This window comes from Hyla sarda, unplaced genomic scaffold, assembly GCF_029499605.1.
Source record: "Hyla sarda isolate aHylSar1 unplaced genomic scaffold, aHylSar1.hap1 scaffold_220, whole genome shotgun sequence".
NCBI classification, from domain to species: domain Eukaryota; kingdom Metazoa; phylum Chordata; class Amphibia; order Anura; family Hylidae; genus Hyla; species Hyla sarda.
Genome location: NW_026608873.1, coordinates 211,001 through 238,910, shown reverse-complemented (window position 1 = coordinate 238,910; position 27,910 = coordinate 211,001). Strand labels below are relative to the sequence as shown.

Sequence of the window (27,910 nt, the reverse complement as noted above, 5' to 3'; positions counted from 1 at the left end):
CCCTTCATGGGCACTATCACTGCTTGCTGTCAGGGAGGCTGCCAGACAATTTTCCATGCACACTCTGGGCTGGGGGGCAGTCAACCACCAGTACACACAGCAGAACCTAAACCCATACCATTATTGCTAAGCAGCAAGACAGGGGCCCATTGCACTCCCACGGGGCCTTTTTAAATGCAATCCATAACCCGGATTTGCCAGGAACCCTTCTTACTCCTCCTACTTGCATGTGACACTGGGCTTAGGATCTGCATAGGAAACACACACACAAGCACACACCTACCTTTGTTGCCTGCAGATGCCTCCTTGGCTGTCCCCAAACGGTATCAAACCAACACCCACGGGAAGCTGTAAGCATAGAGGACATGCCTGCACCCCATTGGACTTACCTGTGTGGGTTAAATCCGGGTTATTTGACAACCTATGGCGGTGATGGTTCTGCTCAGGCAGAGCAGTGCTGATGCTCCTCATAAAGCTGTCGCTGCTGTGAAGGTTCTAGGTGACATCACAAATCCCTATGGTTACATACACAACAAAGCTGGGTTGTTGTTGTTTACACTCTGCAAGGCCTGTGGAAGTGAGTGACATCATAGCACTGTAGTTCTGAGGGTTCTAGATGGATGCAACAATCTCCTGTTGCTTCTATGAAGGCCATAATAGACGACATCACCAAACAGCTCCATAGTCACATACACAGCAAAGGAGAGATGTTGTTTACACCTAGTGATGTCAGTGGTATTGAGTGACATCACAGCACAGTGCTAAGGCTCCTGGGCCTGGACACAGCAGCGGCTGCAATATCTCAACGGAGAATACGTTTATATATATGTGTGTGTGTGCGCGTATATATATATATATATATATATATATATATATATATATATATATATTTCTCCGCCGAAATCACTTTTAAACCCATTTCCACCTTTTTTTCCCTTCTCTTCCTCTTACTTTTTTTTCACGTTTTTTTACGTTTTTCTCCTTTTCGCCTCTTTTCTGGGCGTATTATTCTTCTTTTTCTTCTTTTTTTTTGTCTAATGCATACCCCATCAGTGCAGCAATGCTTATTCAATACCGCCAGCAGATGGAGACACTGGGGGATAATTTTCTAAGGATTTATACTGATTTTTCCTGTCTGAATTTGTCGCACAGAAAGTTGCAGGCCAAATATGTGTGACATTTCTGCGACTTTAGCTTCTAGAGCATTTTTACAACATTATACATAGGTGCTGAATACATAAAAAGCGACTGTTCAGCGACAGACAAGTCGCATCGGCTGAAAGTAGGCCAGAATGTCAGTCCATGTTGGAGCAGGTTTAGATACAGTCTAAAGTATAGATCTCAAAGTCTGTGCACAGAATTTAGCAAGGGCCTCGCACCTTCTGATGCATCAGGTAGGTGCACAATAGCATAGCCTAACCCTCTGTACTTTGGTCTATATTGATGCGGGACATAGACAGCCAGCTGATGACCAATCCATTAGTGCAATGGATGGCTGGAAGCATTTGTCTTTGCCTTTGCAATACCACAGAAGCAATGCATGGTCAATGTACAGCAATGACACACCTGTGTGAACAGCCAGGAGACCCCCCCCCCCCCCCATGTTATGTTACATAGTTACATAGTTAGTACGGTCGAAAAAAGACATATGTCCATCAAGTTCAACCAGGGAATTAAGGGGTAGGGGTGTGGCGCGATATTGGGGAAGGGATGAGATTTTATATTTCTTCATAAGCATTAATCTTATTTTGTCAATTAGGAACATTCAGCACCCACCCGCTATCAAGGCAGCTGCCTATCATGTCATGCCCTACCTGCACAGGTGTGCTGGCTACTCAAATGATCCAATTAAGGAGGCCATTTAGTCAGCAGCAGCAGAAGTCCTGTGCCTGGACGCTCCAACAGGGGCCAGACACAAGCAGAAGCAGCAGAAGCAGCAGCAGCAGCACCACCTTTTGTTTTTTGGCTGCAGCAGCAAGGCCCACAGGGCTGGCTAGCTGGCTAGCCAGCAAGCAGGTAGCAATGAAAGTAGGAATCTTTCTTTTTAACCCTGTAAGGGGGTGGTGCACTGTACCCGAAGATACTGCCATATCGGGTCAATGCATAGGGCGACGGAAGCAAGCTTCGAAATCGGCCCCCGTTCTCAAAAATCCATTTAATATATGGTCCCCAGATAGGGGACGTATCAGATATTAAACTGATAAGAACAGATACTACACTTGATCTTAGCCAAAAGGCCGAGAAGCGATAACCGTGAAAGGGGCGGGCCCAACAAGGTCCCCTTCATGGGCACTATCACTGCTTGCTGTCAGGGAGGCTGCCAGACAATTTTCCATGCACACTCTGGGCTGGGGGGCAGTCAACCACCAGTACACACAGCAGAACCTAAACCCATACCATTATTGCTAAGCAGCAAGACAGGGGCCCATTGCACTCCCACGGGGCCTTTTTAAATGCAATCCATAACCCGGATTTGCCAGGAACCCTTCTTACTCCTCCTACTTGCATGTGACACTGGGCTTAGGATCTGCATAGGAAACACACACACAAGCACACACCTACCTTTGTTGCCTGCAGATGCCTCCTTGGCTGTCCCCAAACGGTATCAAACCAACACCCACGGGAAGCTGTAAGCATAGAGGACATGCCTGCACCCCATTGGACTTACCTGTGTGGGTTAAATCCGGGTTATTTGACAACCTATGGCGGTGATGGTTCTGCTCAGGCAGAGCATTGCTGATGCTCCTCATAAAGCTGTCGCTGCTGTGAAGGTTCTAGGTGACATCACAAATCCCTATGGTTACATACACAACAAAGCTGGGTTGTTGTTGTTTACACTCTGCAAGGCCTGTGGAAGTGAGTGACATCATAGCACTGTAGTTCTGAGGGTTCTAGATGGATGCAACAATCTCCTGTTGCTTCTATGAAGGCCATAATAGACGACATCACCAAACAGCTCCATAGTCACATACACAGCAAAGGAGAGATGTTGTTTACACCTAGTGATGTCAGTGGTATTGAGTGACATCACAGCACAGTGCTAAGGCTCCTGGGCCTGGACACAGCAGCGGCTGCAATATCTCAACGGAGAATACGTTTATATATATGTGTGTGTGTGCGCGTATATATATATATATATATATATATATATATATATATATATATATTTCTCCGCCGAAATCACTTTTAAACCCATTTCCACCTTTTTTTCCCTTCTCTTCCTCTTACTTTTTTTTCACGTTTTTTTGACGTTTTTCTCCTTTTCGCCTCTTTTCTGGGCGTATTATTCTTCTTTTTCTTCTTTTTTTTCGTCTAATGCATACCCCATCAGTGCAGCAATGCTTATTCAATACCGCCAGCAGATGGAGACACTGGGGGATAATTTTCTAAGGATTTATACTGATTTTTCCTGTCTGAATTTGTCGCACAGAAAGTTGCAGGCCAAATATGTGTGACATTTCTGCGACTTTAGCTTCTAGAGCATTTTTACAACATTATACATAGGTGCTGAATACATAAAAAGCGACTGTTCAGCGACAGACAAGTCGCATCGGCTGAAAGTAGGCCAGAATGTCAGTCCATGTTGGAGCAGGTTTAGATACAGTCTAAAGTATAGATCTCAAAGTCTGTGCACAGAATTTAGCAAGGGCCTCGCACCTTCTGATGCATCAGGTAGGTGCACAATAGCATAGCCTAACCCTCTGTACTTTGGTCTATATTGATGCGGGACATAGACAGCCAGCTGATGACCAATCCATTAGTGCAATGGATGGCTGGAAGCATTTGTCTTTGCCTTTGCAATACCACAGAAGCAATGCATGGTCAATGTACAGCAATGACACACCTGTGTGAACAGCCAGGAGACCCCCCCCCCCCCCCATGTTATGTTACATAGTTACATAGTTAGTACGGTCGAAAAAAGACATATGTCCATCAAGTTCAACCAGGGAATTAAGGGGTAGGGGTGTGGCGCGATATTGGGGAAGGGATGAGATTTTATATTTCTTCATAAGCATTAATCTTATTTTGTCAATTAGGAACATTCAGCACCCACCCGCTATCAAGGCAGCTGCCTATCATGTCATGCCCTACCTGCACAGGTGTGCTGGCTACTCAAATGATCCAATTAAGGAGGCCATTTAGTCAGCAGCAGCAGAAGTCCTGTGCCTGGACGCTCCAACAGGGGCCAGACACAAGCAGAAGCAGAAGCAGCAGAAGCAGCAGCAGCAGCACCACCTTTTGTTTTTTGGCTGCAGCAGCAAGGCCCACAGGGCTGGCTAGCTGGCTAGCCAGCAAGCAGGTAGCAATGAAAGTAGGAATCTTTCTTTTTAACCCTGTAAGGGGGTGGTGCACTGTACCCGAAGATACTGCCATATCGGGTCAATGCATAGGGCGACGGAAGCAAGCTTCGAAATCGGCCCCCGTTCTCAAAAATCCATTTAATATATGGTCCCCAGATAGGGGACGTATCAGATATTAAACTGATAAGAACAGATTTTTTTTTTTTTTTTTTTTTTTTTTATCTAAAGCCGAGGAACGTGCTTTCGATTCACCCAAAGTGCAAGAAAAAGTGCAAACGTGTTACACTAAAAAAAAAACGTGCACAAAGGATGCGGTCTATCGCAAGCCCTTCTCCGATAGGAGAGAGGCCCCCCAACAAACCTTACCCTTCACCTCCGGACCAAAAGGTACCTGCGAGGTTCCAGGTTCGATGTCCCTTTTCGCCGAAGCTACTAGGGGACCACAAATGCTCCCGGCATCCCCCTTGGCGTTGGCCAAGGTATCTGCCCGCAGAGCCGATTACGGTAGGTACCCTGCCAAAGCAGGAGTACCCGGGGTGTTTGCAGGGAGGTGCGGAACCTAATGGCCACACACACACCTCCCCTAGACCGCCAGGAGGGACACCCAGAAGGGCTACCGCATCCTGACAAATCCTGTGAACACACAACACGCAAAAAGTGACACAGTGAGACAAAAAAGAAATAAATAAGTGAATGTGTGCAGATATACTGCCCGGACATCCGGCCGGATCTATAAAAATTTCTCTGATCCTAGCCAGAAGGCCGGGAATCAAGAGGTGAGTGCCACAAGGTGAAGAGATTATGGTGCCCGTGCTTCAACTCAGTGAGCCTATTCTCCCAGTGAGTTTCGGCACCTCGGGGTCACCACTCCCCGAGGCACAAAAGTACCTCGGCTCTAGACCCTCTCAGCCTCATGGCGAGACCCGGAGGGAACAGGTCACATCGGGGCAGCCGTCGAGCTGATTCCTCAGAACCAGCCCCGGAAAGCCCTGGTACACCTGCATCCTCCATGCAGCACCCATCCCCACCAGCATGAAAACTGATAAGAACAGATACTACACTTGATCTTAGCCAAAAGGCCGAGAAGCGATAACCGTGAAAGGGGCGGGCCCAACAAGGTCCCCTTCATGGGCACTATCACTGCTTGCTGTCAGGGAGGCTGCCAGACAATTTTCCATGCACACTCTGGGCTGGGGGGCAGTCAACCACCAGTACACACAGCAGAACCTAAACCCATACCATTATTGCTAAGCAGCAAGACAGGGGCCCATTGCACTCCCACGGGGCCTTTTTAAATGCAATCCATAACCCGGATTTGCCAGGAACCCTTCTTACTCCTCCTACTTGCATGTGACACTGGGCTTAGGATCTGCATAGGAAACACACACACAAGCACACACCTACCTTTGTTGCCTGCAGATGCCTCCTTGGCTGTCCCCAAACGGTATCAAACCAACACCCACGGGAAGCTGTAAGCATAGAGGACATGCCTGCACCCCATTGGACTTACCTGTGTGGGTTAAATCCGGGTTATTTGACAACCTATGGCGGTGATGGTTCTGCTCAGGCAGAGCATTGCTGATGCTCCTCATAAAGCTGTCGCTGCTGTGAAGGTTCTAGGTGACATCACAAATCCCTATGGTTACATACACAACAAAGCTGGGTTGTTGTTGTTTACACTCTGCAAGGCCTGTGGAAGTGAGTGACATCATAGCACTGTAGTTCTGAGGGTTCTAGATGGATGCAACAATCTCCTGTTGCTTCTATGAAGGCCATAATAGACGACATCACCAAACAGCTCCATAGTCACATACACAGCAAAGGAGAGATGTTGTTTACACCTAGTGATGTCAGTGGTATTGAGTGACATCACAGCACAGTGCTAAGGCTCCTGGGCCTGGACACAGCAGCGGCTGCAATATCTCAACGGAGAATACGTTTATATATATGTGTGTGTGTGCGCGTATATATATATATATATATATATATATATATATATATATATATATATATTTCTCCGCCGAAATCACTTTTAAACCCATTTCCACCTTTTTTTCCCTTCTCTTCCTCTTACTTTTTTTTCACGTTTTTTTGACGTTTTTCTCCTTTTCGCCTCTTTTCTGGGCGTATTATTCTTCTTTTTCTTCTTTTTTTTCGTCTAATGCATACCCCATCAGTGCAGCAATGCTTATTCAATACCGCCAGCAGATGGAGACACTGGGGGATAATTTTCTAAGGATTTATACTGATTTTTCCTGTCTGAATTTGTCGCACAGAAAGTTGCAGGCCAAATATGTGTGACATTTCTGCGACTTTAGCTTCTAGAGCATTTTTACAACATTATACATAGGTGCTGAATACATAAAAAGCGACTGTTCAGCGACAGACAAGTCGCATCGGCTGAAAGTAGGCCAGAATGTCAGTCCATGTTGGAGCGTTTAGATACAGTCTAAAGTATAGATCTCAAAGTCTGTGCACAGAATTTAGCAAGGGCCTCGCACCTTCTGATGCATCAGGTAGGTGCACAATAGCATAGCCTAACCCTCTGTACTTTGGTCTATATTGATGCGGGACATAGACAGCCAGCTGATGACCAATCCATTAGTGCAATGGATGGCTGGAAGCATTTGTCTTTGCCTTTGCAATACCACAGAAGCAATGCATGGTCAATGTACAGCAATGACACACCTGTGTGAACAGCCAGGAGACCCCCCCCCCCCCCCCATGTTATGTTACATAGTTACATAGTTAGTACGGTCGAAAAAAGACATATGTCCATCAAGTTCAACCAGGGAATTAAGGGGTAGGGGTGTGGCGCGATATTGGGGAAGGGATGAGATTTTATATTTCTTCATAAGCATTAATCTTATTTTGTCAATTAGGAACATTCAGCACCCACCCGCTATCAAGGCAGCTGCCTATCATGTCATGCCCTACCTGCACAGGTGTGCTGGCTACTCAAATGATCCAATTAAGGAGGCCATTTAGTCAGCAGCAGCAGAAGTCCTGTGCCTGGACGCTCCAACAGGGGCCAGACACAAGCAGAAGCAGAAGCAGCAGAAGCAGCAGCAGCAGCACCACCTTTTGTTTTTTGGCTGCAGCAGCAAGGCCCACAGGGCTGGCTAGCTGGCTAGCCAGCAAGCAGGTAGCAATGAAAGTAGGAATCTTTCTTTTTAACCCTGTAAGGGGGTGGTGCACTGTACCCGAAGATACTGCCATATCGGGTCAATGCATAGGGCGACGGAAGCAAGCTTCGAAATCGGCCCCCGTTCTCAAAAATCCATTTAATATATGGTCCCCAGATAGGGGACGTATCAGATATTAAACTGATAAGAACAGATACTACACTTGATCTTAGCCAAAAGGCCGAGAAGCGATAACCGTGAAAGGGGCGGGCCCAACAAGGTCCCCTTCATGGGCACTATCACTGCTTGCTGTCAGGGAGGCTGCCAGACAATTTTCCATGCACACTCTGGGCTGGGGGGCAGTCAACCACCAGTACACACAGCAGAACCTAAACCCATACCATTATTGCTAAGCAGCAAGACAGGGGCCCATTGCACTCCCACGGGGCCTTTTTAAATGCAATCCATAACCCGGATTTGCCAGGAACCCTTCTTACTCCTCCTACTTGCATGTGACACTGGGCTTAGGATCTGCATAGGAAACACACACACAAGCACACACCTACCTTTGTTGCCTGCAGATGCCTCCTTGGCTGTCCCCAAACGGTATCAAACCAACACCCACGGGAAGCTGTAAGCATAGAGGACATGCCTGCACCCCATTGGACTTACCTGTGTGGGTTAAATCCGGGTTATTTGACAACCTATGGCGGTGATGGTTCTGCTCAGGCAGAGCAGTGCTGATGCTCCTCATAAAGCTGTCGCTGCTGTGAAGGTTCTAGGTGACATCACAAATCCCTATGGTTACATACACAACAAAGCTGGGTTGTTGTTGTTTACACTCTGCAAGGCCTGTGGAAGTGAGTGACATCATAGCACTGTAGTTCTGAGGGTTCTAGATGGATGCAACAATCTCCTGTTGCTTCTATGAAGGCCATAATAGACGACATCACCAAACAGCTCCATAGTCACATACACAGCAAAGGAGAGATGTTGTTTACACCTAGTGATGTCAGTGGTATTGAGTGACATCACAGCACAGTGCTAAGGCTCCTGGGCCTGGACACAGCAGCGGCTGCAATATCTCAACGGAGAATACGTTTATATATATGTGTGTGTGTGCGCATATATATATATATATATATATATATATATATATATATATATATATTTCTCCGCCGAAATCACTTTTAAACCCATTTCCACCTTTTTTTCCCTTCTCTTCCTCTTACTTTTTTTTCACGTTTTTTTACGTTTTTCTCCTTTTCGCCTCTTTTCTGGGCGTATTATTCTTCTTTTTCTTCTTTTTTTTCGTCTAATGCATACCCCATCAGTGCAGCAATGCTTATTCAATACCGCCAGCAGATGGAGACACTGGGGGATAATTTTCTAAGGATTTATACTGATTTTTCCTGTCTGAATTTGTCGCACAGAAAGTTGCAGGCCAAATATGTGTGACATTTCTGCGACTTTAGCTTCTAGAGCATTTTTACAACATTATACATAGGTGCTGAATACATAAAAAGCGACTGTTCAGCGACAGACAAGTCGCATCGGCTGAAAGTAGGCCAGAATGTCAGTCCATGTTGGAGCAGGTTTAGATACAGTCTAAAGTATAGATCTCAAAGTCTGTGCACAGAATTTAGCAAGGGCCTCGCACCTTCTGATGCATCAGGTAGGTGCACAATAGCATAGCCTAACCCTCTGTACTTTGGTCTATATTGATGCGGGACATAGACAGCCAGCTGATGACCAATCCATTAGTGCAATGGATGGCTGGAAGCATTTGTCTTTGCCTTTGCAATACCACAGAAGCAATGCATGGTCAATGTACAGCAATGACACACCTGTGTGAACAGCCAGGAGACCCCCCCCCCCCCCCCATGTTATGTTACATAGTTACATAGTTAGTACGGTCGAAAAAAGACATATGTCCATCAAGTTCAACCAGGGAATTAAGGGGTAGGGGTGTGGCGCGATATTGGGGAAGGGATGAGATTTTATATTTCTTCATAAGCATTAATCTTATTTTGTCAATTAGGAACATTCAGCACCCACCCGCTATCAAGGCAGCTGCCTATCATGTCATGCCCTACCTGCACAGGTGTGCTGGCTACTCAAATGATCCAATTAAGGAGGCCATTTAGTCAGCAGCAGCAGAAGTCCTGTGCCTGGACGCTCCAACAGGGGCCAGACACAAGCAGAAGCAGAAGCAGCAGAAGCAGCAGCAGCAGCACCACCTTTTGTTTTTTGGCTGCAGCAGCAAGGCCCACAGGGCTGGCTAGCTAGCAAGCAGGTAGCAATGAAAGTAGGAATCTTTCTTTTTAACCCTGTAAGGGGGTGGTGCACTGTACCCGAAGATACTGCCATATCGGGTCAATGCATAGGGCGACGGAAGCAAGCTTCGAAATCGGCCCCCGTTCTCAAAAATCCATTTAATATATGGTCCCCAGATAGGGGACGTATCAGATATTAAACTGATAAGAACAGATACTACACTTGATCTTAGCCAAAAGGCCGAGAAGCGATAACCGTGAAAGGGGCGGGCCCAACAAGGTCCCCTTCATGGGCACTATCACTGCTTGCTGTCAGGGAGGCTGCCAGACAATTTTCCATGCACACTCTGGGCTGGGGGGCAGTCAACCACCAGTACACACAGCAGAACCTAAACCCATACCATTATTGCTAAGCAGCAAGACAGGGGCCCATTGCACTCCCACGGGGCCTTTTTAAATGCAATCCATAACCCGGATTTGCCAGGAACCCTTCTTACTCCTCCTACTTGCATGTGACACTGGGCTTAGGATCTGCATAGGAAACACACACACAAGCACACACCTACCTTTGTTGCCTGCAGATGCCTCCTTGGCTGTCCCCAAACGGTATCAAACCAACACCCACGGGAAGCTGTAAGCATAGAGGACATGCCTGCACCCCATTGGACTTACCTGTGTGGGTTAAATCCGGGTTATTTGACAACCTATGGCGGTGATGGTTCTGCTCAGGCAGAGCAGTGCTGATGCTCCTCATAAAGCTGTCGCTGCTGTGAAGGTTCTAGGTGACATCACAAATCCCTATGGTTACATACACAACAAAGCTGGGTTGTTGTTGTTTACACTCTGCAAGGCCTGTGGAAGTGAGTGACATCATAGCACTGTAGTTCTGAGGGTTCTAGATGGATGCAACAATCTCCTGTTGCTTCTATGAAGGCCATAATAGACGACATCACCAAACAGCTCCATAGTCACATACACAGCAAAGGAGAGATGTTGTTTACACCTAGTGATGTCAGTGGTATTGAGTGACATCACAGCACAGTGCTAAGGCTCCTGGGCCTGGACACAGCAGCGGCTGCAATATCTCAACGGAGAATACGTTTATATATATGTGTGTGTGTGCGCGTATATATATATATATATATATATATATATATATATATATATATATATATTTCTCCGCCGAAATCACTTTTAAACCCATTTCCACCTTTTTTTCCCTTCTCTTCCTCTTACTTTTTTTTCACGTTTTTTTACGTTTTTCTCCTTTTCGCCTCTTTTCTGGGCGTATTATTCTTCTTTTTCTTCTTTTTTTTCGTCTAATGCATACCCCATCAGTGCAGCAATGCTTATTCAATACCGCCAGCAGATGGAGACACTGGGGGATAATTTTCTAAGGATTTATACTGATTTTTCCTGTCTGAATTTGTCGCACAGAAAGTTGCAGGCCAAATATGTGTGACATTTCTGCGACTTTAGCTTCTAGAGCATTTTTACAACATTATACATAGGTGCTGAATACATAAAAAGCGACTGTTCAGCGACAGACAAGTCGCATCGGCTGAAAGTAGGCCAGAATGTCAGTCCATGTTGGAGCAGGTTTAGATACAGTCTAAAGTATAGATCTCAAAGTCTGTGCACAGAATTTAGCAAGGGCCTCGCACCTTCTGATGCATCAGGTAGGTGCACAATAGCATAGCCTAAACCTCTGTACTTTGGTCTATATTGATGCGGGACATAGACAGCCAGCTGATGACCAATCCATTAGTGCAATGGATGGCTGGAAGCATTTGTCTTTGCCTTTGCAATACCACAGAAGCAATGCATGGTCAATGTACAGCAATGACACACCTGTGTGAACAGCCAGGAGACCCCCCCCCCCCCCCCCATGTTATGTTACATAGTTACATAGTTAGTACGGTCGAAAAAAGACATATGTCCATCAAGTTCAACCAGGGAATTAAGGGGTAGGGGTGTGGCGCGATATTGGGGAAGGGATGAGATTTTATATTTCTTCATAAGCATTAATCTTATTTTGTCAATTAGGAACATTCAGCACCCACCCGCTATCAAGGCAGCTGCCTATCATGTCATGCCCTACCTGCACAGGTGTGCTGGCTACTCAAATGATCCAATTAAGGAGGCCATTTAGTCAGCAGCAGCAGAAGTCCTGTGCCTGGACGCTCCAACAGGGGCCAGACACAAGCAGAAGCAGAAGCAGCAGAAGCAGCAGCAGCAGCACCACCTTTTGTTTTTTGGCTGCAGCAGCAAGGCCCACAGGGCTGGCTAGCTGGCTAGCCAGCAAGCAGGTAGCAATGGAAGTAGGAATCTTTCTTTTTAACCCTGTAAGGGGGTGGTGCACTGTACCCGAAGATACTGCCATATCGGGTCAATGCATAGGGCGACGGAAGCAAGCTTCGAAATCGGCCCCCGTTCTCAAAAATCCATTTAATATATGGTCCCCAGATAGGGGACGTATCAGATATTAAACTGATAAGAACAGATACTACACTTGATCTTAGCCAAAAGGCCGAGAAGCGATAACCGTGAAAGGGGCGGGCCCAACAAGGTCCCCTTCATGGGCACTATCACTGCTTGCTGTCAGGGAGGCTGCCAGACAATTTTCCATGCACACTCTGGGCTGGGGGGCAGTCAACCACCAGTACACACAGCAGAACCTAAACCCATACCATTATTGCTAAGCAGCAAGACAGGGGCCCATTGCACTCCCACGGGGCCTTTTTAAATGCAATCCATAACCCGGATTTGCCAGGAACCCTTCTTACTCCTCCTACTTGCATGTGACAGGGCTTAGGATCTGCATAGGAAACACACACACAAGCACACACCTACCTTTGTTGCCTGCAGATGCCTCCTTGGCTGTCCCCAAACGGTATCAAACCAACACCCACGGGAAGCTGTAAGCATAGAGGACATGCCTGCACCCCATTGGACTTACCTGTGTGGGTTAAATCCGGGTTATTTGACAACCTATGGCGGTGATGGTTCTGCTCAGGCAGAGCAGTGCTGATGCTCCTCATAAAGCTGTCGCTGCTGTGAAGGTTCTAGGTGACATCACAAATCCCTATGGTTACATACACAACAAAGCTGGGTTGTTGTTGTTTACACTCTGCAAGGCCTGTGGAAGTGAGTGACATCATAGCACTGTAGTTCTGAGGGTTCTAGATGGATGCAACAATCTCCTGTTGCTTCTATGAAGGCCATAATAGACGACATCACCAAACAGCTCCATAGTCACATACACAGCAAAGGAGAGATGTTGTTTACACCTAGTGATGTCAGTGGTATTGAGTGACATCACAGCACAGTGCTAAGGCTCCTGGGCCTGGACACAGCAGCGGCTGCAATATCTCAACGGAGAATACGTTTATATATATGTGTGTGTGTGCGCGTATATATATATATATATATATATATATATATATATATATATATTTCTCCGCCGAAATCACTTTTAAACCCATTTCCACCTTTTTTTCCCTTCTCTTCCTCTTACTTTTTTTTCACGTTTTTTTACGTTTTTCTCCTTTTCGCCTCTTTTCTGGGCGTATTATTCTTCTTTTTCTTCTTTTTTTTCGTCTAATGCATACCCCATCAGTGCAGCAATGCTTATTCAATACCGCCAGCAGATGGAGACACTGGGGGATAATTTTCTAAGGATTTATACTGATTTTTCCTGTCTGAATTTGTCGCACAGAAAGTTGCAGGCCAAATATGTGTGACATTTCTGCGACTTTAGCTTCTAGAGCATTTTTACAACATTATACATAGGTGCTGAATACATAAAAAGCGACTGTTCAGCGACAGACAAGTCGCATCGGCTGAAAGTAGGCCAGAATGTCAGTCCATGTTGGAGCAGGTTTAGATACAGTCTAAAGTATAGATCTCAAAGTCTGTGCACAGAATTTAGCAAGGGCCTCGCACCTTCTGATGCATCAGGTAGGTGCACAATAGCATAGCCTAACCCTCTGTACTTTGGTCTATATTGATGCGGGACATAGACAGCCAGCTGATGACCAATCCATTAGTGCAATGGATGGCTGGAAGCATTTGTCTTTGCCTTTGCAATACCACAGAAGCAATGCATGGTCAATGTACAGCAATGACACACCTGTGTGAACAGCCAGGAGACCCCCCCCCCCCCCCCATGTTATGTTACATAGTTACATAGTTAGTACGGTCGAAAAAAGACATATGTCCATCAAGTTCAACCAGGGAATTAAGGGGTAGGGGTGTGGCGCGATATTGGGGAAGGGATGAGATTTTATATTTCTTCATAAGCATTAATCTTATTTTGTCAATTAGGAACATTCAGCACCCACCCGCTATCAAGGCAGCTGCCTATCATGTCATGCCCTACCTGCACAGGTGTGCTGGCTACTCAATTGATCCAATTAAGGAGGCCATTTAGTCAGCAGCAGCAGAAGTCCTGTGCCTGGACGCTCCAACAGGGGCCAGACACAAGCAGAAGCAGAAGCAGCAGAAGCAGCAGCAGCAGCACCACCTTTTGTTTTTTGGCTGCAGCAGCAAGGCCCACAGGGCTGGCTAGCTGGCTAGCCAGCAAGCAGGTAGCAATGAAAGTAGGAATCTTTCTTTTTAACCCTGTAAGGGGGTGGTGCACTGTACCCGAAGATACTGCCATATCGGGTCAATGCATAGGGCGACGGAAGCAAGCTTCGAAATCGGCCCCCGTTCTCAAAAATCCATTTAATATATGGTCCCCAGATAGGGGACGTATCAGATATTAAACTGATAAGAACAGATACTACACTTGATCTTAGCCAAAAGGCCGAGAAGCGATAACCGTGAAAGGGGCGGGCCCAACAAGGTCCCCTTCATGGGCACTATCACTGCTTGCTGTCAGGGAGGCTGCCAGACAATTTTCCATGCACACTCTGGGCTGGGGGGCAGTCAACCACCAGTACACACAGCAGAACCTAAACCCATACCATTATTGCTAAGCAGCAAGACAGGGGCCCATTGCACTCCCACGGGGCCTTTTTAAATGCAATCCATAACCCGGATTTGCCAGGAACCCTTCTTACTCCTCCTACTTGCATGTGACACTGGGCTTAGGATCTGCATAGGAAACACACACACAAGCACACACCTACCTTTGTTGCCTGCAGATGCCTCCTTGGCTGTCCCCAAACGGTATCAAACCAACACCCACGGGAAGCTGTAAGCATAGAGGACATGCCTGCACCCCATTGGACTTACCTGTGTGGGTTAAATCCGGGTTATTTGACAACCTATGGCGGTGATGGTTCTGCTCAGGCAGAGCAGTGCTGATGCTCCTCATAAAGCTGTCGCTGCTGTGAAGGTTCTAGGTGACATCACAAATCCCTATGGTTACATACACAACAAAGCTGGGTTGTTGTTGTTTACACTCTGCAAGGCCTGTGGAAGTGAGTGACATCATAGCACTGTAGTTCTGAGGGTTCTAGATGGATGCAACAATCTCCTGTTGCTTCTATGAAGGCCATAATAGACGACATCACCAAACAGCTCCATAGTCACATACACAGCAAAGGAGAGATGTTGTTTACACCTAGTGATGTCAGTGGTATTGAGTGACATCACAGCACAGTGCTAAGGCTCCTGGGCCTGGACACAGCAGCGGCTGCAATATCTCAACGGAGAATACGTTTATATATATGTGTGTGTGTGCGCGTATATATATATATATATATATATATATATATATATATATATTTCTCCGCCGAAATCACTTTTAAACCCATTTCCACCTTTTTTTCCCTTCTCTTCCTCTTACTTTTTTTTCACGTTTTTTTGACGTTTTTCTCCTTTTCGCCTCTTTTCTGGGCGTATTATTCTTCTTTTTCTTCTTTTTTTTCGTCTAATGCATACCCCATCAGTGCAGCAATGCTTATTCAATACCGCCAGCAGATGGAGACACTGGGGGATAATTTTCTAAGGATTTATACTGATTTTTCCTGTCTGAATTTGTCGCACAGAAAGTTGCAGGCCAAATATGTGTGACATTTCTGCGACTTTAGCTTCTAGAGCATTTTTACAACATTATACATAGGTGCTGAATACATGAAAAGCGACTGTTCAGCGACAGACAAGTCGCATCGGCTGAAAGTAGGCCAGAATGTCAGTCCATGTTGGAGCAGGTTTAGATACAGTCTAAAGTATAGATCTCAAAGTCTGTGCACAGAATTTAGCAAGGGCCTCGCACCTTCTGATGCATCAGGTAGGTGCACAATAGCATAGCCTAACCCTCTGTACTTTGGTCTATATTGATGCGGGACATAGACAGCCAGCTGATGACCAATCCATTAGTGCAATGGATGGCTGGAAGCATTTGTCTTTGCCTTTGCAATACCACAGAAGCAATGCATGGTCAATGTACAGCAATGACACACCTGTGTGAACAGCCAGGAGACCCCCCCCCCCCCATGTTATGTTACATAGTTACATAGTTAGTACGGTCGAAAAAAGACATATGTCCATCAAGTTCAACCAGGGAATTAAGGGGTAGGGGTGTGGCGCGATATTGGGGAAGGGATGAGATTTTATATTTCTTCATAAGCATTAATCTTATTTTGTCAATTAGGAACATTCAGCACCCACCCGCTATCAAGGCAGCTGCCTATCATGTCATGCCCTACCTGCACAGGTGTGCTGGCTACTCAAATGATCCAATTAAGGAGGCCATTTAGTCAGCAGCAGCAGAAGTCCTGTGCCTGGACGCTCCAACAGGGGCCAGACACAAGCAGAAGCAGAAGCAGCAGAAGCAGCAGCAGCAGCACCACCTTTTGTTTTTTGGCTGCAGCAGCAAGGCCCACAGGGCTGGCTAGCTGGCTAGCCAGCAAGCAGGTAGCAATGAAAGTAGGAATCTTTCTTTTTAACCCTGTAAGGGGGTGGTGCACTGTACCCGAAGATACTGCCATATCGGGTCAATGCATAGGGCGACGGAAGCAAGCTTCGAAATCGGCCCCCGTTCTCAAAAATCCATTTAATATATGGTCCCCAGATAGGGGACGTATCAGATATTAAACTGATAAGAACAGATACTACACTTGATCTTAGCCAAAAGGCCGAGAAGCGATAACCGTGAAAGGGGCGGGCCCAACAAGGTCCCCTTCATGGGCACTATCACTGCTTGCTGTCAGGGAGGCTGCCAGACAATTTTCCATGCACACTCTGGGCTGGGGGGCAGTCAACCACCAGTACACACAGCAGAACCTAAACCCATACCATTATTGCTAAGCAGCAAGACAGGGGCCCATTGCACTCCCACGGGGCCTTTTTAAATGCAATCCATAACCCGGATTTGCCAGGAACCCTTCTTACTCCTCCTACTTGCATGTGACACTGGGCTTAGGATCTGCATAGGAAACACACACACAAGCACACACCTACCTTTGTTGCCTGCAGATGCCTCCTTGGCTGTCCCCAAACGGTATCAAACCAACACCCACGGGAAGCTGTAAGCATAGAGGACATGCCTGCACCCCATTGGACTTACCTGTGTGGGTTAAATCCGGGTTATTTGACAACCTATGGCGGTGATGGTTCTGCTCAGGCAGAGCAGTGCTGATGCTCCTCATAAAGCTGTCGCTGCTGTGAAGGTTCTAGGTGACATCACAAATCCCTATGGTTACATACACAACAAAGCTGGGTTGTTGTTGTTTACACTCTGCAAGGCCTGTGGAAGTGAGTGACATCATAGCACTGTAGTTCTGAGGGTTCTAGATGGATGCAACAATCTCCTGTTGCTTCTATGAAGGCCATAATAGACGACATCACCAAACAGCTCCATAGTCACATACACAGCAAAGGAGAGATGTTGTTTACACCTAGTGATGTCAGTGGTATTGAGTGACATCACAGCACAGTGCTAAGGCTCCTGGGCCTGGACACAGCAGCGGCTGCAATATCTCAACGGAGAATACGTTTATATATATGTGTGTGTGTGCGCATATATATATATATATATATATATATATATATATATATATATATTTCTCCGCCGAAATCACTTTTAAACCCATTTCCACCTTTTTTTCCCTTCTCTTCCTCTTACTTTTTTTTCACGTTTTTTTACGTTTTTCTCCTTTTCGCCTCTTTTCTGGGCGTATTATTCTTCTTTTTCTTCTTTTTTTTCGTCTAATGCATACCCCATCAGTGCAGCAATGCTTATTCAATACCGCCAGCAGATGGAGACACTGGGGGATAATTTTCTAAGGATTTATACTGATTTTTCCTGTCTGAATTTGTCGCACAGAAAGTTGCAGGCCAAATATGTGTGACATTTCTGCGACTTTAGCTTCTAGAGCATTTTTACAACATTATACATAGGTGCTGAATACATAAAAAGCGACTGTTCAGCGACAGACAAGTCGCATCGGCTGAAAGTAGGCCAGAATGTCAGTCCATGTTGGAGCAGGTTTAGATACAGTCTAAAGTATAGATCTCAAAGTCTGTGCACAGAATTTAGCAAGGGCCTCGCACCTTCTGATGCATCAGGTAGGTGCACAATAGCATAGCCTAACCCTCTGTACTTTGGTCTATATTGATGCGGGACATAGACAGCCAGCTGATGACCAATCCATTAGTGCAATGGATGGCTGGAAGCATTTGTCTTTGCCTTTGCAATACCACAGAAGCAATGCATGGTCAATGTACAGCAATGACACACCTGTGTGAACAGCCAGGAGACCCCCCCCCCCCCCCATGTTATGTTACATAGTTACATAGTTAGTACGGTCGAAAAAAGACATATGTCCATCAAGTTCAACCAGGGAATTAAGGGGTAGGGGTGTGGCGCGATATTGGGGAAGGGATGAGATTTTATATTTCTTCATAAGCATTAATCTTATTTTGTCAATTAGGAACATTCAGCACCCACCCGCTATCAAGGCAGCTGCCTATCATGTCATGCCCTACCTGCACAGGTGTGCTGGCTACGCAAATGATCCAATTAAGGAGGCCATTTAGTCAGCAGCAGCAGAAGTCCTGTGCCTGGACGCTCCAACAGGGGCCAGACACAAGCAGAAGCAGAAGCAGCAGAAGCAGCAGCAGCAGCACCACCTTTTGTTTTTTGGCTGCAGCAGCAAGGCCCACAGGGCTGGCTAGCTGGCTAGCCAGCAAGCAGGTAGCAATGAAAGTAGGAATCTTTCTTTTTAACCCTGTAAGGGGGTGGTGCACTGTACCCGAAGATACTGCCATATCGGGTCAATGCATAGGGCGACGGAAGCAAGCTTCGAAATCGGCCCCCGTTCTCAAAAATCCATTTAATATATGGTCCCCAGATAGGGGACGTATCAGATATTAAACTGATAAGAACAGATACTACACTTGATCTTAGCCAAAAGGCCGAGAAGCGATAACCGTGAAAGGGGCGGGCCCAACAAGGTCCCCTTCATGGGCACTATCACTGCTTGCTGTCAGGGAGGCTGCCAGACAATTTTCCATGCACACTCTGGGCTGGGGGGCAGTCAACCACCAGTACACACAGCAGAACCTAAACCCATACCATTATTGCTAAGCAGCAAGACAGGGGCCCATTGCACTCCCACGGGGCCTTTTTAAATGCAATCCATAACCCGGATTTGCCAGGAACCCTTCTTACTCCTCCTACTTGCATGTGACACTGGGCTTAGGATCTGCATAGGAAACACACACACAAGCACACACCTACCTTTGTTGCCTGCAGATGCCTCCTTGGCTGTCCCCAAACGGTATCAAACCAACACCCACGGGAAGCTGTAAGCATAGAGGACATGCCTGCACCCCATTGGACTTACCTGTGTGGGTTAAATCCGGGTTATTTGACAACCTATGGCGGTGATGGTTCTGCTCAGGCAGAGCAGTGCTGATGCTCCTCATAAAGCTGTCGCTGCTGTGAAGGTTCTAGGTGACATCACAAATCCCTATGGTTACATACACAACAAAGCTGGGTTGTTGTTGTTTACACTCTGCAAGGCCTGTGGAAGTGAGTGACATCATAGCACTGTAGTTCTGAGGGTTCTAGATGGATGCAACAATCTCCTGTTGCTTCTATGAAGGCCATAATAGACGACATCACCAAACAGCTCCATAGTCACATACACAGCAAAGGAGAGATGTTGTTTACACCTAGTGATGTCAGTGGTATTGAGTGACATCACAGCACAGTGCTAAGGCTCCTGGGCCTGGACACAGCAGCGGCTGCAATATCTCAACGGAGAATACGTTTATATATATGTGTGTGTGTGCGCGTATATATATATATATATATATATATATATATATATATATATATATATTTCTACGCCGAAATCACTTTTAAACCCATTTCCACCTTTTTTTCCCTTCTCTTCCTCTTACTTTTTTTTCACGTTTTTTTACGTTTTTCTCCTTTTCGCCTCTTTTCTGGGCGTATTATTCTTCTTTTTCTTCTTTTTTTTCGTCTAATGCATACCCCATCAGTGCAGCAATGCTTATTCAATACCGCCAGCAGATGGAGACACTGGGGGATAATTTTCTAAGGATTTATACTGATTTTTCCTGTCTGAATTTGTCGCACAGAAAGTTGCAGGCCAAATATGTGTGACATTTCTGCGACTTTAGCTTCTAGAGCATTTTTACAACATTATACATAGGTGCTGAATACATAAAAAGCGACTGTTCAGCGACAGACAAGTCGCATCGGCTGAAAGTAGGCCAGAATGTCAGTCCATGTTGGAGCAGGTTTAGATACAGTCTAAAGTATAGATCTCAAAGTCTGTGCACAGAATTTAGCAAGGGCCTCGCACCTTCTGATGCATCAGGTAGGTGCACAATAGCATAGCCTAAACCTCTGTACTTTGGTCTATATTGATGCGGGACATAGACAGCCAGCTGATGACCAATCCATTAGTGCAATGGATGGCTGGAAGCATTTGTCTTTGCCTTTGCAATACCACAGAAGCAATGCATGGTCAATGTACAGCAATGACACACCTGTGTGAACAGCCAGGAGACCCCCCCCCCCCCCCCCATGTTATGTTACATAGTTACATAGTTAGTACGGTCGAAAAAAGACATATGTCCATCAAGTTCAACCAGGGAATTAAGGGGTAGGGGTGTGGCGCGATATTGGGGAAGGGATGAGATTTTATATTTCTTCATAAGCATTAATCTTATTTTGTCAATTAGGAACATTCAGCACCCACCCGCTATCAAGGCAGCTGCCTATCATGTCATGCCCTACCTGCACAGGTGTGCTGGCTACTCAAATGATCCAATTAAGGAGGCCATTTAGTCAGCAGCAGCAGAAGTCCTGTGCCTGGACGCTCCAACAGGGGCCAGACACAAGCAGAAGCAGAAGCAGCAGAAGCAGCAGCAGCAGCACCACCTTTTGTTTTTTGGCTGCAGCAGCAAGGCCCACAGGGCTGGCTAGCTGGCTAGCCAGCAAGCAGGTAGCAATGAAAGTAGGAATCTTTCTTTTTAACCCTGTAAGGGGGTGGTGCACTGTACCCGAAGATACTGCCATATCGGGTCAATGCATAGGGCGACGGAAGCAAGCTTCGAAATCGGCCCCCGTTCTCAAAAATCCATTTAATATATGGTCCCCAGATAGGGGACGTATCAGATATTAAACTGATAAGAACAGATACTACACTTGATCTTAGCCAAAAGGCCGAGAAGCGATAACCGTGAAAGGGGCGGGCCCAACAAGGTCCCCTTCATGGGCACTATCACTGCTTGCTGTCAGGGAGGCTGCCAGACAATTTTCCATGCACACTCTGGGCTGGGGGGCAGTCAACCACCAGTACACACAGCAGAACCTAAACCCATACCATTATTGCTAAGCAGCAAGACAGGGGCCCATTGCACTCCCACGGGGCCTTTTTAAATGCAATCCATAACCCGGATTTGCCAGGAACCCTTCTTACTCCTCCTACTTGCATGTGACACTGGGCTTAGGATCTGCATAGGAAACACACACACAAGCACACACCTACCTTTGTTGCCTGCAGATGCCTCCTTGGCTGTCCCCAAACGGTATCAAACCAACACCCACGGGAAGCTGTAAGCATAGAGGACATGCCTGCACCCCATTGGACTTACCTGTGTGGGTTAAATCCGGGTTATTTGACAACCTATGGCGGTGATGGTTCTGCTCAGGCAGAGCAGTGCTGATGCTCCTCATAAAGCTGTCGCTGCTGTGAAGGTTCTAGGTGACATCACAAATCCCTATGGTTACATACACAACAAAGCTGGGTTGTTGTTGTTTACACTCTGCAAGGCCTGTGGAAGTGAGTGACATCATAGCACTGTAGTTCTGAGGGTTCTAGATGGATGCAACAATCTCCTGTTGCTTCTATGAAGGCCATAATAGACGACATCACCAAACAGCTCCATAGTCACATACACAGCAAAGGAGAGATGTTGTTTACACCTAGTGATGTCAGTGGTATTGAGTGACATCACAGCACAGTGCTAAGGCTCCTGGGCCTGGACACAGCAGCGGCTGCAATATCTCAACGGAGAATACGTTTATATATATGTGTGTGTGTGCGCGTATATATATATATATATATATATATATATATATATATATATATATTTCTCCGCCGAAATCACTTTTAAACCCATTTCCACCTTTTTTTCCCTTCTCTTCCTCTTACTTTTTTTTCACGTTTTTTTACGTTTTTCTCCTTTTCGCCTCTTTTCTGGGCGTATTATTCTTCTTTTTCTTCTTTTTTTTCGTCTAATGCATACCCCATCAGTGCAGCAATGCTTATTCAATACCGCCAGCAGATGGAGACACTGGGGGATAATTTTCTAAGGATTTATACTGATTTTTCCTGTCTGAATTTGTCGCACAGAAAGTTGCAGGCCAAATATGTGTGACATTTCTGCGACTTTAGCTTCTAGAGCATTTTTACAACATTATACATAGGTGCTGAATACATAAAAAGCGACTGTTCAGCGACAGACAAGTCGCATCGGCTGAAAGTAGGCCAGAATGTCAGTCCATGTTGGAGCAGGTTTAGATACAGTCTAAAGTATAGATCTCAAAGTCTGTGCACAGAATTTAGCAAGGGCCTCGCACCTTCTGATGCATCAGGTAGGTGCACAATAGCATAGCCTAACCCTCTGTACTTTGGTCTATATTGATGCGGGACATAGACAGCCAGCTGATGACCAATCCATTAGTGCAATGGATGGCTGGAAGCATTTGTCTTTGCCTTTGCAATACCACAGAAGCAATGCATGGTCAATGTACAGCAATGACACACCTGTGTGAACAGCCAGGAGACCCCCCCCCCCCCCCCATGTTATGTTACATAGTTACATAGTTAGTACGGTCGAAAAAAGACATATGTCCATCAAGTTCAACCAGGGAATTAAGGGGTAGGGGTGTGGCGCGATATTGGGGAAGGGATGAGATTTTATATTTCTTCATAAGCATTAATCTTATTTTGTCAATTAGGAACATTCAGCACCCACCCGCTATCAAGGCAGCTGCCTATCATGTCATGCCCTACCTGCACAGGTGTGCTGGCTACTCAAATGATCCAATTAAGGAGGCCATTTAGTCAGCAGCAGCAGAAGTCCTGTGCCTGGACGCTCCAACAGGGGCCAGACACAAGCAGAAGCAGAAGCAGCAGAAGCAGCAGCAGCAGCACCACCTTTTGTTTTTTGGCTGCAGCAGCAAGGCCCACAGGGCTGGCTAGCTGGCTAGCCAGCAAGCAGGTAGCAATGAAAGTAGGAATCTTTCTTTTTAACCCTGTAAGGGGGTGGTGCACTGTACCCGAAGATACTGCCATATCGGGTCAATGCATAGGGCGACGGAAGCAAGCTTCGAAATCGGCCCCCGTTCTCAAAAATCCATTTAATATATGGTCCCCAGATAGGGGACGTATCAGATATTAAACTGATAAGAACAGATACTACACTTGATCTTAGCCAAAAGGCCGAGAAGCGATAACCGTGAAAGGGGCAGGCCCAACAAGGTCCCCTTCATGGGCACTATCACTGCTTGCTGTCAGGGAGGCTGCCAGACAATTTTCCATGCACACTCTGGGCTGGGGGGCAGTCAACCACCAGTACACACAGCAGAACCTAAACCCATACCATTATTGCTAAGCAGCAAGACAGGGGCCCATTGCACTCCCACGGGGCCTTTTTAAATGCAATCCATAACCCGGATTTGCCAGGAACCCTTCTTACTCCTCCTACTTGCATGTGACACTGGGCTTAGGATCTGCATAGGAAACACACACACAAGCACACACCTACCTTTGTTGCCTGCAGATGCCTCCTTGGCTGTCCCCAAACGGTATCAAACCAACACCCACGGGAAGCTGTAAGCATAGAGGACATGCCTGCACCCCATTGGACTTACCTGTGTGGGTTAAATCCGGGTTATTTGACAACCTATGGCGGTGATGGTTCTGCTCAGGCAGAGCAGTGCTGATGCTCCTCATAAAGCTGTCGCTGCTGTGAAGGTTCTAGGTGACATCACAAATCCCTATGGTTACATACACAACAAAGCTGGGTTGTTGTTGTTTACACTCTGCAAGGCCTGTGGAAGTGAGTGACATCATAGCACTGTAGTTCTGAGGGTTCTAGATGGATGCAACAATCTCCTGTTGCTTCTATGAAGGCCATAATAGACAACATCACCAAACAGCTCCATAGTCACATACACAGCAAAGGAGAGATGTTGTTTACACCTAGTGATGTCAGTGGTATTGAGTGACATCACAGCACAGTGCTAAGGCTCCTGGGCCTGGACACAGCAGCGGCTGCAATATCTCAACGGAGAATACGTTTATATATATGTGTGTGTGTGCGCGTATATATATATATATATATATATATATATATATATATATATATATATATATTTCTCCGCCGAAATCACTTTTAAACCCATTTCCACCTTTTTTTCCCTTCTCTTCCTCTTACTTTTTTTTCACGTTTTTTTACGTTTTTCTCCTTTTCGCCTCTTTTCTGGGCGTATTATTCTTCTTTTTCTTCTTTTTTTTCGTCTAATGCATACCCCATCAGTGCAGCAATGCTTATTCAATACCGCCAGCAGATGGAGACACTGGGGGAAAATTTTCTAAGGATTTATACTGATTTTTCCTGTCTGAATTTGTCGCACAGAAAGTTGCAGGCCAAATATGTGTGACATTTCTGCGACTTTAGCTTCTAGAGCATTTTTACAACATTATACATAGGTGCTGAATACATAAAAAGCGACTGTTCAGCGACAGACAAGTCGCATCGGCTGAAAGTAGGCCAGAATGTCAGTCCATGTTGGAGCAGGTTTAGATACAGTCTAAAGTATAGATCTCAAAGTCTGTGCACAGAATTTAGCAAGGGCCTCGCACCTTCTGATGCATCAGGTAGGTGCACAATAGCATAGCCTAACCCTCTGTACTTTGGTCTATATTGATGCGGGACATAGACAGCCAGCTGATGACCAATCCATTAGTGCAATGGATGGCTGGAAGCATTTGTCTTTGCCTTTGCAATACCACAGAAGCAATGCATGGTCAATGTACAGCAATGACACACCTGTGTGAACAGCCAGGAGACCCCCCCCCCCCCCCCCCATGTTATGTTACATAGTTACATAGTTAGTACGGTCGAAAAAAGACATATGTCCATCAAGTTCAACCAGGGAATTAAGGGGTAGGGGTGTGGCGCGATATTGGGGAAGGGATGAGATTTTATATTTCTTCATAAGCATTAATCTTATTTTGTCAATTAGGAACATTCAGCACCCACCCGCTATCAAGGCAGCTGCCTATCATGTCATGCCCTACCTGCACAGGTGTGCTGGCTACTCAAATGATCCAATTAAGGAGGCCATTTAGTCAGCAGCAGCAGAAGTCCTGTGCCTGGACGCTCCAACAGGGGCCAGACACAAGCAGAAGCAGAAGCAGCAGAAGCAGCAGCAGCAGCACCACCTTTTGTTTTTTGGCTGCAGCAGCAAGGCCCACAGGGCTGGCTAGCTGGCTAGCCAGCAAGCAGGTAGCAATGAAAGTAGGAATCTTTCTTTTTAACCCTGTAAGGGGGTGGTGCACTGTACCCGAAGATACTGCCATATCGGGTCAATGCATAGGGCGACGGAAGCAAGCTTCGAAATCGGCCCCCGTTCTCAAAAATCCATTTAATATATGGTCCCCAGATAGGGGACGTATCAGATATTAAACTGATAAGAACAGATACTACACTTGATCTTAGCCAAAAGGCCGAGAAGCGATAACCGTGAAAGGGGCGGGCCCAACAAGGTCCCCTTCATGGGCACTATCACTGCTTGCTGTCAGGGAGGCTGCCAGACAATTTTCCATGCACACTCTGGGCTGGGGGGCAGTCAACCACCAGTACACACAGCAGAACCTAAACCCATACCATTATTGCTAAGCAGCAAGACAGGGGCCCATTGCACTCCCACGGGGCCTTTTTAAATGCAATCCATAACCCGGATTTGCCAGGAACCCTTCTTACTCCTCCTACTTGCATGTGACACTGGGCTTAGGATCTGCATAGGAAACACACACACAAGCACACACCTACCTTTGTTGCCTGCAGATGCCTCCTTGGCTGTCCCCAAACGGTATCAAACCAACACCCACGGGAAGCTGTAAGCATAGAGGACATGCCTGCACCCCATTGGACTTACCTGTGTGGGTTAAATCCGGGTTATTTGACAACCTATGGCGGTGATGGTTCTGCTCAGGCAGAGCAGTGCTGATGCTCCTCATAAAGCTGTCGCTGTTGTGAAGGTTCTAGGTGACATCAAAAATCCCTATGGTTACATACACAACAAAGCTGGGTTGTTGTTGTTTACACTCTGCAAGGCCTGTGGAAGTGAGTGACATCATAGCACTGTAGTTCTGAGGGTTCTAGATGGATGCAACAATCTCCTGTTGCTTCTATGAAGGCCATAATAGACGACATCACCAAACAGCTCCATAGTCACATACACAGCAAAGGAGAGATGTTGTTTACACCTAGTGATGTCAGTGGTATTGAGTGACATCACAGCACAGTGCTAAGGCTCCTGGGCCTGGACACAGCAGCGGCTGCAATATCTCAACGGAGAATACGTTTATATATATGTGTGTGTGTGCGCGTATATATATATATATATATATATATATATATATATATATATATTTCTCCGCCGAAATCACTTTTAAACCCATTTCCACCTTTTTTTCCCTTCTCTTCCTCTTACTTTTTTTTCACGTTTTTTTACGTTTTTCTCCTTTTCGCCTCTTTTCTGGGCGTATTATTCTTCTTTTTCTTCTTTTTTTTCGTCTAATGCATACCCCATCAGTGCAGCAATGCTTATTCAATACCGCCAGCAGATGGAGACACTGGGGGATAATTTTCTAAGGATTTATACTGATTTTTCCTGTCTGAATTTGTCGCACAGAAAGTTGCAGGCCAAATATGTGTGACATTTCTGCGACTTTAGCTTCTAGAGCATTTTTACAACATTATACATAGGTGCTGAATACATAAAAAGCGACTGTTCAGCGACAGACAAGTCGCATCGGCTGAAAGTAGGCCAGAATGTCAGTCCATGTTGGAGCAGGTTTAGATACAGTCTAAAGTATAGATCTCAAAGTCTGTGCACAGAATTTAGCAAGGGCCTCGCACCTTCTGATGCATCAGGTAGGTGCACAATAGCATAGCCTAACCCTCTGTACTTTGGTCTATATTGATGCGGGACATAGACAGCCAGCTGATGACCAATCCATTAGTGCAATGGATGGCTGGAAGCATTTGTCTTTGCCTTTGCAATACCACAGAAGCAATGCATGGTCAATGTACAGCAATGACACACCTGTGTGAACAGCCAGGAGACCCCCCCCCCCCATGTTATGTTCCATAGTTACATAGTTAGTACGGTCGAAAAAAGACATATGTCCATCAAGTTCAACCAGGGAATTAAGGGGTAGGGGTGTGGCGCGATATTGGGGAAGGGATGAGATTTTATATTTCTTCATAAGCATTAATCTTATTTTGTCAATTAGGAACATTCAGCACCCACCCGCTATCAAGGCAGCTGCCTATCATGTCATGCCCTACCTGCACAGGTGTGCTGGCTACTCAAATGATCCAATTAAGGAGGCCATTTAGTCAGCAGCAGCAGAAGTCCTGTGCCTGGACGCTCCAACAGGGGCCAGACACAAGCAGAAGCAGAAGCAGCAGAAGC

At 46.2% G+C, this 27,910-nt stretch overlaps 11 non-coding genes and 1 pseudogene across 11 annotated transcripts; all 12 read right to left on the bottom strand.

Moving 5' to 3' along the window:
* Positions 1–2,058: 2,058 nt before the first annotated feature.
* LOC130320388 (U2 spliceosomal RNA) lies at positions 2,059–2,249 on the bottom strand. Its single transcript, XR_008866287.1, has one exon. It is a non-coding gene; the product is annotated as a U2 spliceosomal RNA (small nuclear RNA).
* A 2,093-nt stretch (positions 2,250–4,342) lies between these two features.
* LOC130320495 (U2 spliceosomal RNA) lies at positions 4,343–4,534 on the bottom strand. Its single transcript, XR_008866380.1, has one exon. It is a non-coding gene; the product is annotated as a U2 spliceosomal RNA (small nuclear RNA).
* Positions 4,535–5,232: 698 nt separating this feature from the next.
* On the bottom strand, positions 5,233–5,392 carry LOC130320504 (U2 spliceosomal RNA; annotated as a pseudogene).
* Positions 5,393–7,488: 2,096 nt separating this feature from the next.
* LOC130320387 (U2 spliceosomal RNA) lies at positions 7,489–7,679 on the bottom strand. Its single transcript, XR_008866286.1, has one exon. It is a non-coding gene; the product is annotated as a U2 spliceosomal RNA (small nuclear RNA).
* A 2,085-nt stretch (positions 7,680–9,764) lies between these two features.
* LOC130320386 (U2 spliceosomal RNA) lies at positions 9,765–9,955 on the bottom strand. The gene has a single exon (XR_008866285.1). It is a non-coding gene; the product is annotated as a U2 spliceosomal RNA (small nuclear RNA).
* A 2,098-nt stretch (positions 9,956–12,053) lies between these two features.
* LOC130320385 (U2 spliceosomal RNA) lies at positions 12,054–12,244 on the bottom strand. The gene has a single exon (XR_008866284.1). It is a non-coding gene; the product is annotated as a U2 spliceosomal RNA (small nuclear RNA).
* Positions 12,245–14,333: 2,089 nt separating this feature from the next.
* Positions 14,334–14,524, bottom strand: LOC130320384 (U2 spliceosomal RNA). Its single transcript, XR_008866283.1, has one exon. It is a non-coding gene; the product is annotated as a U2 spliceosomal RNA (small nuclear RNA).
* Positions 14,525–16,611: 2,087 nt separating this feature from the next.
* Positions 16,612–16,802, bottom strand: LOC130320382 (U2 spliceosomal RNA). The gene has a single exon (XR_008866282.1). It is a non-coding gene; the product is annotated as a U2 spliceosomal RNA (small nuclear RNA).
* A 2,090-nt stretch (positions 16,803–18,892) lies between these two features.
* Positions 18,893–19,083, bottom strand: LOC130320381 (U2 spliceosomal RNA). The gene has a single exon (XR_008866281.1). It is a non-coding gene; the product is annotated as a U2 spliceosomal RNA (small nuclear RNA).
* A 2,096-nt stretch (positions 19,084–21,179) lies between these two features.
* LOC130320379 (U2 spliceosomal RNA) lies at positions 21,180–21,370 on the bottom strand. The gene has a single exon (XR_008866279.1). It is a non-coding gene; the product is annotated as a U2 spliceosomal RNA (small nuclear RNA).
* A 2,093-nt stretch (positions 21,371–23,463) lies between these two features.
* Positions 23,464–23,654, bottom strand: LOC130320378 (U2 spliceosomal RNA). The gene has a single exon (XR_008866278.1). It is a non-coding gene; the product is annotated as a U2 spliceosomal RNA (small nuclear RNA).
* A 2,101-nt stretch (positions 23,655–25,755) lies between these two features.
* LOC130320377 (U2 spliceosomal RNA) lies at positions 25,756–25,946 on the bottom strand. Its single transcript, XR_008866277.1, has one exon. It is a non-coding gene; the product is annotated as a U2 spliceosomal RNA (small nuclear RNA).
* Positions 25,947–27,910: the final 1,964 nt, after the last annotated feature.